Raw genomic sequence first — 8,526 nt, 5'->3', positions numbered from 1 at the left:
GAAATGTTAAATAATCAAGTATTAAACACATGTGCCATGTTCTTAGAAATGTAATATTTGTGTCCATGATGGTTTCATACATTTTTGTAAAAAAAAAAAAAAAAAAAAAAAAAAAAAGATTTAGTGACTAAAAGTTGTGCAAACATCAAATAAAAGTACTAAAATACTTTGCTTGCACTTTGAGTACCTGTACATCAACCAGTCTAATATGTCTTAAAGGTAAACTCTTTTTTTATTATAATGAATATTCATGAATATCAATAGGTTTTCTTAGGGTTACTCCATTTGACCTAAATAAATCATGTGAAATATGACAAAATGTGTGGTATCTTTAATAGCTTAATCACCTTGACACACTGTCTCTTTATTTAATGATTTTCATATCACATGACAACAAAATAGCTTGCTCATTTAAAAAGAAAAAAAAAAAAAAAAAAAAACATTGATACACATAAATATGTATTTATTTGTTTGAGGTGGAGGTGTAAATTGAATCCCTAAGATGTACTAGTTAATGGCACTTTTACATCAAATTTAACTATTTAAAAAACAAGAAAAAACTTTCCAAAGTGTGCTTTGAACATCCATCCACTGATTACCCTCATTTCAGCTCGTTTGTTAACTTCCCAAAGCTGATGGTGGTTTTATTGGTGGAGTTTGTTGATTCCTCTCAGACAGTATTGAAATGCAAGTGCTTGTCGAACTCGAATTTTCAATATTGTGCTATAAGTCATCCGGCATTGAAATGCACCAGAGGTGTGAATGTGTTTACAAGGTCTTCTGAACATGCCCCCTGCCAGCTGCAGGTTTATTCCCTCAACAGCCCTTTTCTCAACTGTGAACAGAGAAAAAAGAAACATTTACTCATTTACATTACTGCTCTTACATGTTTTACCAGTAGTGTAGTCTATTATTTGCACAGAATTAACTTACAAAGCACAGCTTAAATTTAAATTAAAAGGTTAAAAACTAACAAAGCATGTGGTCCTAGTTGACATTTTTGTTCAGATTAGTTATCTATTATGAATCTGATGAATTCATTTTAAAGTCTGGCCTATAGAACAGCACATGCCAAGAGAAGGTAGTCGAAAAATTCATTAACACCAAATTAAAGGGATAGTTCACCCAAAAATTAAAATGATTCCATGATTTAACTCACCTTCAAGCCATCCTAGGTGTTTATGACTATTTTCTTTCAGACGAACACAATCGAATATATATTTAAAACTATCCTCACTCTTCCGAGCTTTATAATGGTAGTGAAGAGGGGGGAGAGATTTTGAAGCCCCCCCAAAAAGCGCATCCATCCATCATAAAAATAATCCATACGGCTCCAGGGGGATAATAAAGGCCTTCTGAAGTGAAGCGATGGGTTGTTGTAAGAAAAATATCTGTATTTAAAACTTTATTAACTATAATAACTAGCTTCCGGCAGACGACCGTACGCATCGGTTTGCGGCGGAAGAGTGACCTCTGACCCGACGTGTGACGTAATGACGAACACGGAAGCGCAGAGGATAGAGCAAAACAAAACACTGGTCACGAATTAGAAGTCTAAAATGAGAAATTTTAAAGAGAAACGTCAGGGAATTTCGATATAAGAGAAGAGGAGCTTGAGTTTGTTGCACAGCCCTATTTGTTTGAACCACGAGAGACGTCTAAGCTTACGCTACTCCTACATCACACGTCGCATCAGGGGTTACTCTTGCGGCGCAAGTTGACTTGTGCAGTATGCGCACGGTTGTCTGCCGGAAGCTAGTTATTTTAGTTTTAAATATTGATATTTTTCTTACAAAAACCAATCGCTTCAGAAGGCCTTTATTATCTCCCTGGATGTATGGATTATTTTTATGATGAATGGATGGATGCATTTTTTTTGGCTTTAAAATCTCGCCCCCCATTCACTACCATTATAAAGCTTAGAAGAGTCAAGATATTTTTAAATATATCTCTGATTGTCTTTGTCTGAAAGAAGATAGTCATATACACCTAGGATGGCTTGAGGGTGAGTAAATCATGGGATAATTTTAATTTTTGGGTGAACTATCTCTTTAAATCCTACTGACACTACTGTCCTTTTAGCATGTGCTCTTTCTTTCTTTTTTTTTTTTTGCATGCCTTCTTTTTTTTATTGTTTGCATGCGTGCTTCTTCTATATAATAAAAAATAATAAAATAATATATAAAGATAATAATAATAAAAAATTCTAACCTATAAATCAGGCAGGTTGATGTCGAGTGAAGTGAATTTCCTTTGAAGTGAATCACCTGGACCATGCGGTAAGCTCACAATTATCCATTTGGGAACAACCAAAACAAAAGCGGTTTCAATGAAGAAACGAACACAAAGATTAGTCCGTCATCATCCAAAAAAGATCAAGGGAGGCTTTGGCAATATGACAACCTACAGAACATTTCCTGCAACAAGGCCGAGATTGGGACGCACAGTTCTAACGAAGAGGAAGTTACACTCTGGCGTTCTCTTGAATTCGGAAGTGGCTGGATCTTTCTGAATATTCAAAGCTTTGGATACCGCATCTGTTTTACAGGGTATTCATTATTCACGTGGCAGATTCCAAGTGCAACTTATACTAGCAGTGAGGTCCAAATTCATTTATCTAGTATGAAGCATAGACTTAGTTGTGTTTAAATTGTCTGTGTTATTTATTAGAATTGCACTACTTGGAAGAATAAAGACAAAACGAATGAGCGATCGATTCCAACAGTTATTCCTGGGAGAGCTGGAGAGGTCTACACCACACATTTAACTTGTGAAAAACTGCTAAAACATTAAAGTGGGTCACACTTTGTATGTGCAGTGGTTAAGTGGACTGAGGAGTGATTTAACTAAACAACAAAGGATCATTAGTCAAAGCGGCTTAATGACAGGATAGAATGCATTAAAAAAAGATAAATATGTCAGATCAAGGCATTCTGAACAAAAACCGAAGCCTAAAAAAATAATAAAAACAGTGTGTCCTCAGTGCATCGGTGCAATGAAAGTTAGCAACACTGTGCAACTTCTGCGTCCCCTGAAGCTTAATAAAGCAGGCAAAAAAAGGTCACGCACAGTTGTTCAAAGGCTTTAGAGGACCTTTTAAAGCTTGACAGAGTAACTTCACAGTTCTGGAAGTAAAGCCCAGTGTACCACATTAGTGTCAGAACACCTCCGACACACCCAGCTTCCTCCCTGCTTCCGCTTTCATCTCTGACACAAACATATAGATGGAGGGAGTCACAGCATCTGTGTCCTATTGAATCTGAAGGTGACGGAGAGACCTAATTGGCTGATTGATATCTGATGGGTTTTTTGGGTCCAGTGTGTGAAAAGAAAGAACTCCATCAGTGTCTCTCTCAATGGATTAAAGGTTTATCTGTAAACAATGTAAAGCAAAAAATAGTTTAGATCACACTGATATTGTCAATACATATTCAACATTGCTTTTTTTTGTTCATTTGAGGGTCACACATGTGTTGTTTGTGGTCAAAAGTGACAGAACACCTGAAATGTAACTTTTTTTTATTTTCAGTAAAATCAATGTAATATATTTTTGTTCAATAATATGTTCTTTTTTATTTTGTATTTTGAGAGAATTTCATGCTACTAATTAATATTTATTCAATAATTATGATATATTTTTCCCATTTAAAATAATACATTTTTTACATTAAAGCTGTATTTCATGTTAAAATAGAGACAATCCCTTTAAAATCCAATTTTTGAAGGCAGATTAGTGCCACCTGGTGGGAGTAAAAAAAGAAAAACATCTGTAATGCCATGGTTTAACCACTAGATTCCTATATATAAAAATATATATAGTTGTTTTTAGACATAAATACTTATTTTTATTAAGTTGTGGATTTGGATATATATTTAGACAGGCTCAAAGATTACTTTTTGTCAAGGTTTAGATTTTTTTTTTTTTTTTTGAATGATTTGATTTGAAGTGTCAGTTTTTGCATTAATTTTACTAGTCAAACTTGAACACAGAGAAAGACATTTTGTTACACATAACATCAAAATTCAACAAAAATTCAACAAAAATGAACAGGAATGCTTTACCAGAGCTATATCAACCTGATTTCAACTTCTTATTTGAGTCTTCTGGCTCAATTTTGCCATATTGTTACAGCCACACAAGTTCATTTGTGTGTGTATGATAGTGTGCTGTGTGTGTGTGTTCCGATTAGGTAGCGATTTAAAAAAAAAAAAAAATTCAGTCTAAAATGACCGAACAACACCAGAGGGTTAAATCACTATGGTAGGGTACAAAATCGTGTTAAAACAATTAAGCATTTGAAAAACTATAAAAGCACTTAATTAGCTTGAGCCCATGCATGTAATATAGTTAATATGGCCAAGACAAAAGAGCTCACAAAAGCTATAGAGATGTTTGATCTGAGCAGCTGAGAAAAACCCTCCATTAACTGCCAAAGAATGCAAGACAATTTGATGAAAGAATGCAGACTATAAGAAGAACACTAAACAAGCATTGACTTCATGCCCGGACACCTCAACAAACAACACTCTTGACCTAGAAGAACATAAAAGGCCAACTTGAATATACTAGAAGGTATTTGGATAGGCCTGTGGAGTTCTGGAGAATGTTTTAATGAGTGATGAGACACAAATGGAACTTTTTAGATCCATGGATCAGCAGTATATCTGGTGCAAAAAAGTATGGCTTATGAGCAGAAGAACACCATATTTAAAAAAAAAAAAAAAATATGGAGGTGGACAAGTCTTGTTACAAGGATGCTTTGCTGCTGCGGGAAGTGTAAACCTCGACTGTATGAAGGACATCATGCATTCTTTGAAGTATCAGGCCATTTTGGCAGAGAATGTGATCCCTTCTGTGTACAGTTTGATGGGTGATGATCATTGTACTTTTGCAATAAGACAATGATCTCAAGCACTTTTAACAAGTTTAGCAATCGGTCCTTGAATGTTCAGTCCTCCTGTAGTCAATAATTTTATCCCTTAAAACTCATCTGTGATCACCAAAATGACATATTTAAACATTTTTCCTGTGAAAAGAAAAAAAGTCATGCCTTAAAATAGCTTGAATGCAACCCTTGCCTCATTTAGTATACGCAGAACCATGAATATGCAAATTAGCCCCTCCTCCACTCAATCACATGAGCTCGGACTACCTGATCCATTTGGTCAACTTTACTGTAGTAAACGCTGAACAATGGCAAGTGGAAATACTGGTTTAATTCAGCCATATATATTTGAACCAGTGAATTATACAGGGTCGTCAACAAGTCGATATTTTAGAATGATAATGCGTTTTATGTATCACTCTCTACAACGTCGGACACATAACGGTAATTAATATGATTAGCCTTTTGTTTGACTACGTTATCAAACAGCTAATAATGTGTTGCTAATGTTATATAAACCATGTTCCTGTTCGCCATCTCAGTCTGCCTTCTAAATATCAGTATCCTTAGAAACACTTTTAACAACTCAGAACATCAGTGGAGAAAGGCATATAGTTCATCATTACATTGTTATATACATCCTATATATAATTCACCCGCTATATTGCTAAGTGTACCGGATTTTTCATATCAGCAGAAAAATATACCGGGATAACCTGGCTCATCTTGAGATCCCACTGCTTTGCAACATTATTAATGATATGCTAAAGCCCCGCCCACACATTCACGGGATTGGTTACATAATATTTGTGGTGTAGAGAATAAGGGGCGATTTCAAACTGTGTTTTTTGAGACTGTCTTTGGTTAACTGCAGTTTTAAGGAGAAAATAGTGTTGACTTATGAATTTGCACATGGTTTGTCTTAAAGCATATTTAAAAACACCAAATAAACATAATAAAGGAACACTCCACTTTTTTTGAAAATAGGCTCATTTTCCAACTCCCCTAGAGTTAAACAGTTGAGTTTTACCGTTTTTGAATCCATTCAGCCGATCTCCGGGTCTGGGATCACGGAAGATGAAAAGTTGCGATTTTCTAGGCCGATATGGCTAGGAACTATACTCTCATTCCGGCGTAATAATCAAGGAACTTTGCTGCCGTACCATGGGTGCAGCAGGCGCAATGATATTACGCAGCGTCTCTCACAAATGTGTTCATGGTCCTAGAGTTAAACAGTTGAGTTTTACCGTTTTTGAATCCATTCAGCCGATCTCCGGGTCTGGCGGTACCACTTTTAGCATAGCTTAGCATAGTTCATTGAATCTGATTAGACCGTTAGCATCTCGCTCAAAAATGACCAAAGAGTTTCGATATTTTTCCTATTTAAAACTTGACTCTTCTGTAGTTACATTGTGTACTAAGACCGACGGAAAATGAAAAGTTGCGATTTTCTAGGCCGATATAGCTAGGAACTATACTCTCATTCCGGCATAATAATCAAGGAACTTTGCTACCGTACCGTGGGTGCAGCAGGCGCAATGATATTACGCAGCGTCTCTCACAAATGTCTCCATGGTTGCAAGACGTCCCTGTGCAAGCAGGGGGTCACAGGCGCTGCATAATATCATTGCGCCTGCTGCACCCACGGTATTACGCCAGAATGAGAGTATAGTTCCTAGCCATATCGTCCTGGAAAATCACAACTTTTCATTTTCCGTCGGTCTTAGTATACAATGTAACTACAGAAGAGTCAAGTTTTAAATAGGAAAATTATCAAAACTCTTTGGTCATTGATGCTAACGGTCTAATCAGATTCAATGAACTATGTTAAGCTATGCTAAATGTGGTACAGCCAGACCCGGAGATCGGCTGAATGGAATCGAAAACGGTAAAACTCAACTGTTTAACTCTAGGGGAGTTGGAAAATAAGCCTATTTTCAAAAAAAAGTGGAGTGTTCCTTTAAAGGGTTAGTACACACAAAAATGAAAATTCTGTCACTACTCACCCTCCTGTCGTTCCACACCCGTAAGACCTTCATTCATCTTCAGAACACAAATGAAGATTTTTGATGAAATCCGGGAGCTTTCAGTCCATCCACTGAGAGCAACGCAGTTTACACATTCAAGGTAGTAAAGACATCAGTAAAGTAATCCATGTGACTCCAGTGGTTTAACCTCAATTTTATGAAACGACGCAAGTGCGTTATTTGCACAAAAAAAAAAAAAACATAATTTACCTCTATATTTACAAATAATATTATCCAAAGCGCGTTCATGGAACAACTTCCGGTTTATGAGTCAACACAACACTCATGCATCGTGGTGCTCCCCCTACTGGATTGCAGGTCAATATTTTCACAAATAAAGTGGTAAATTATGTTGTTGTTTTTTTTTTTTGCAAACAAAGCACTTGCGTCGCTTCATAAAAATGGGGTTAAACCACTGGAGTCACATGGAGTACTTTAATGATGTCTTTACTACCTTTTTGGTGAAATGACACGAGGGTGAGTAATTAATGACAGAAAATTTCATTTTTGGGTGAACTAACCCTTTAACAACATCAAAAACTTGATTTTCACCATAGGGGGTCTTTAAGCAGCCTGCTCTGTCTACAGATTTAAATCTCATTGAAAATCTTTGGTGGTATTTGAAGAGAGCAGTGGCAAAATGGAAACCAAAGATTTCCTGTGATCTGGAAGCTTTTGCACATGAGGTATGGGTTAAGATTCGGATCTGTCTATCTATCTATAACCACAGCAATGGTCAATTCCACTTGTAAAACCTCTGACAGGTCGCTGTAGGGTCATGTTGTGTCGGACTCTGAAGGTGACAGAAAGGGTGTGTGGGGGAATCAAAGCCTTGATGTTGCTTTGAGGGTGTGCATGCATTCCTAATTTGTCCCCCATCACACGTCGACTGCATGGAACCGTTTAGAAGCCCAGTGAAGTGCAGGACGCGGTGTGTGTGATGTTGGATAGGTGTGTGGGTGGGAACAGGAGTGTGTGTGGGGGGTGAGGAGCGTTTGAAGGTCGAGCCGAGGGTGGTGGACGTCGTGGTCGGTGGGTCTGAGAAGGTGACGCCACCTTGGCAACTGAATTAGATAATTGCTCTGTCAGTGCGGTGCAAATCCTGGCCCGCACATAGAACACATTAGCGCGGCCTGCGACCAGGCTGCGCAGCGTGGCGCTAATGATGATATTTCCCTTCTTGCTCTACGTTCCCTGTCCAACGTCATAAACACTCGGTACAGCTCCCTTGCCACTAGCTGCTAACATATGTTTTTATTTTCATGACTGCATCAATTTCCATGGCTCGGTGAACTCGGCGCTCCTTAATTATTCCACAGTCGTTTTTGCGGAGTGTTTGCTGTGGAGTTTAATAGATTTTAAAGAGCCGAGCTGTCAGAGCTTGTCACAATAGAGTAGATGTTTCAAACCGAAGAGAGTAATTGGTTTGGGAACAGCAGGTTTCTTTGGCACATCCTACCGGCGTGACGGACGACGCTGCGGATGCAGGACGGCGGTGGATAATCGCATCTCGGGTTGCAGAGGACCCTGCGATTTAAAGACACAGGGAAAGGTGAGTTAAATGCGAAATGTTCTAAATTGGACACCGAAAGCGATTTGATTGCTGTAATTAC

The 8,526-nt window shown here is 37.6% G+C and overlaps 1 long non-coding RNA gene across 1 annotated transcript; it reads right to left on the bottom strand.

The window, feature by feature from the left end:
• Positions 1-92: 92 nt before the first annotated feature.
• Positions 93-3,526, bottom strand: LOC127494742 (uncharacterized). The gene is made up of 2 exons (XR_007924964.1): positions 2,212-3,526; positions 93-835 (listed from the first exon to the last, which is right to left on the bottom strand). It is a non-coding gene; the product is annotated as an uncharacterized LOC127494742 (long non-coding RNA).
• Positions 3,527-8,526: the final 5,000 nt, after the last annotated feature.

The sequence above is a fragment of the Ctenopharyngodon idella genome, chromosome 14, assembly GCF_019924925.1.
Source record: "Ctenopharyngodon idella isolate HZGC_01 chromosome 14, HZGC01, whole genome shotgun sequence".
NCBI classification, from domain to species: Eukaryota; Metazoa; Chordata; class Actinopteri; order Cypriniformes; family Xenocyprididae; genus Ctenopharyngodon; species Ctenopharyngodon idella.
This window is presented reverse-complemented; position numbering and strand designations above follow the sequence as displayed.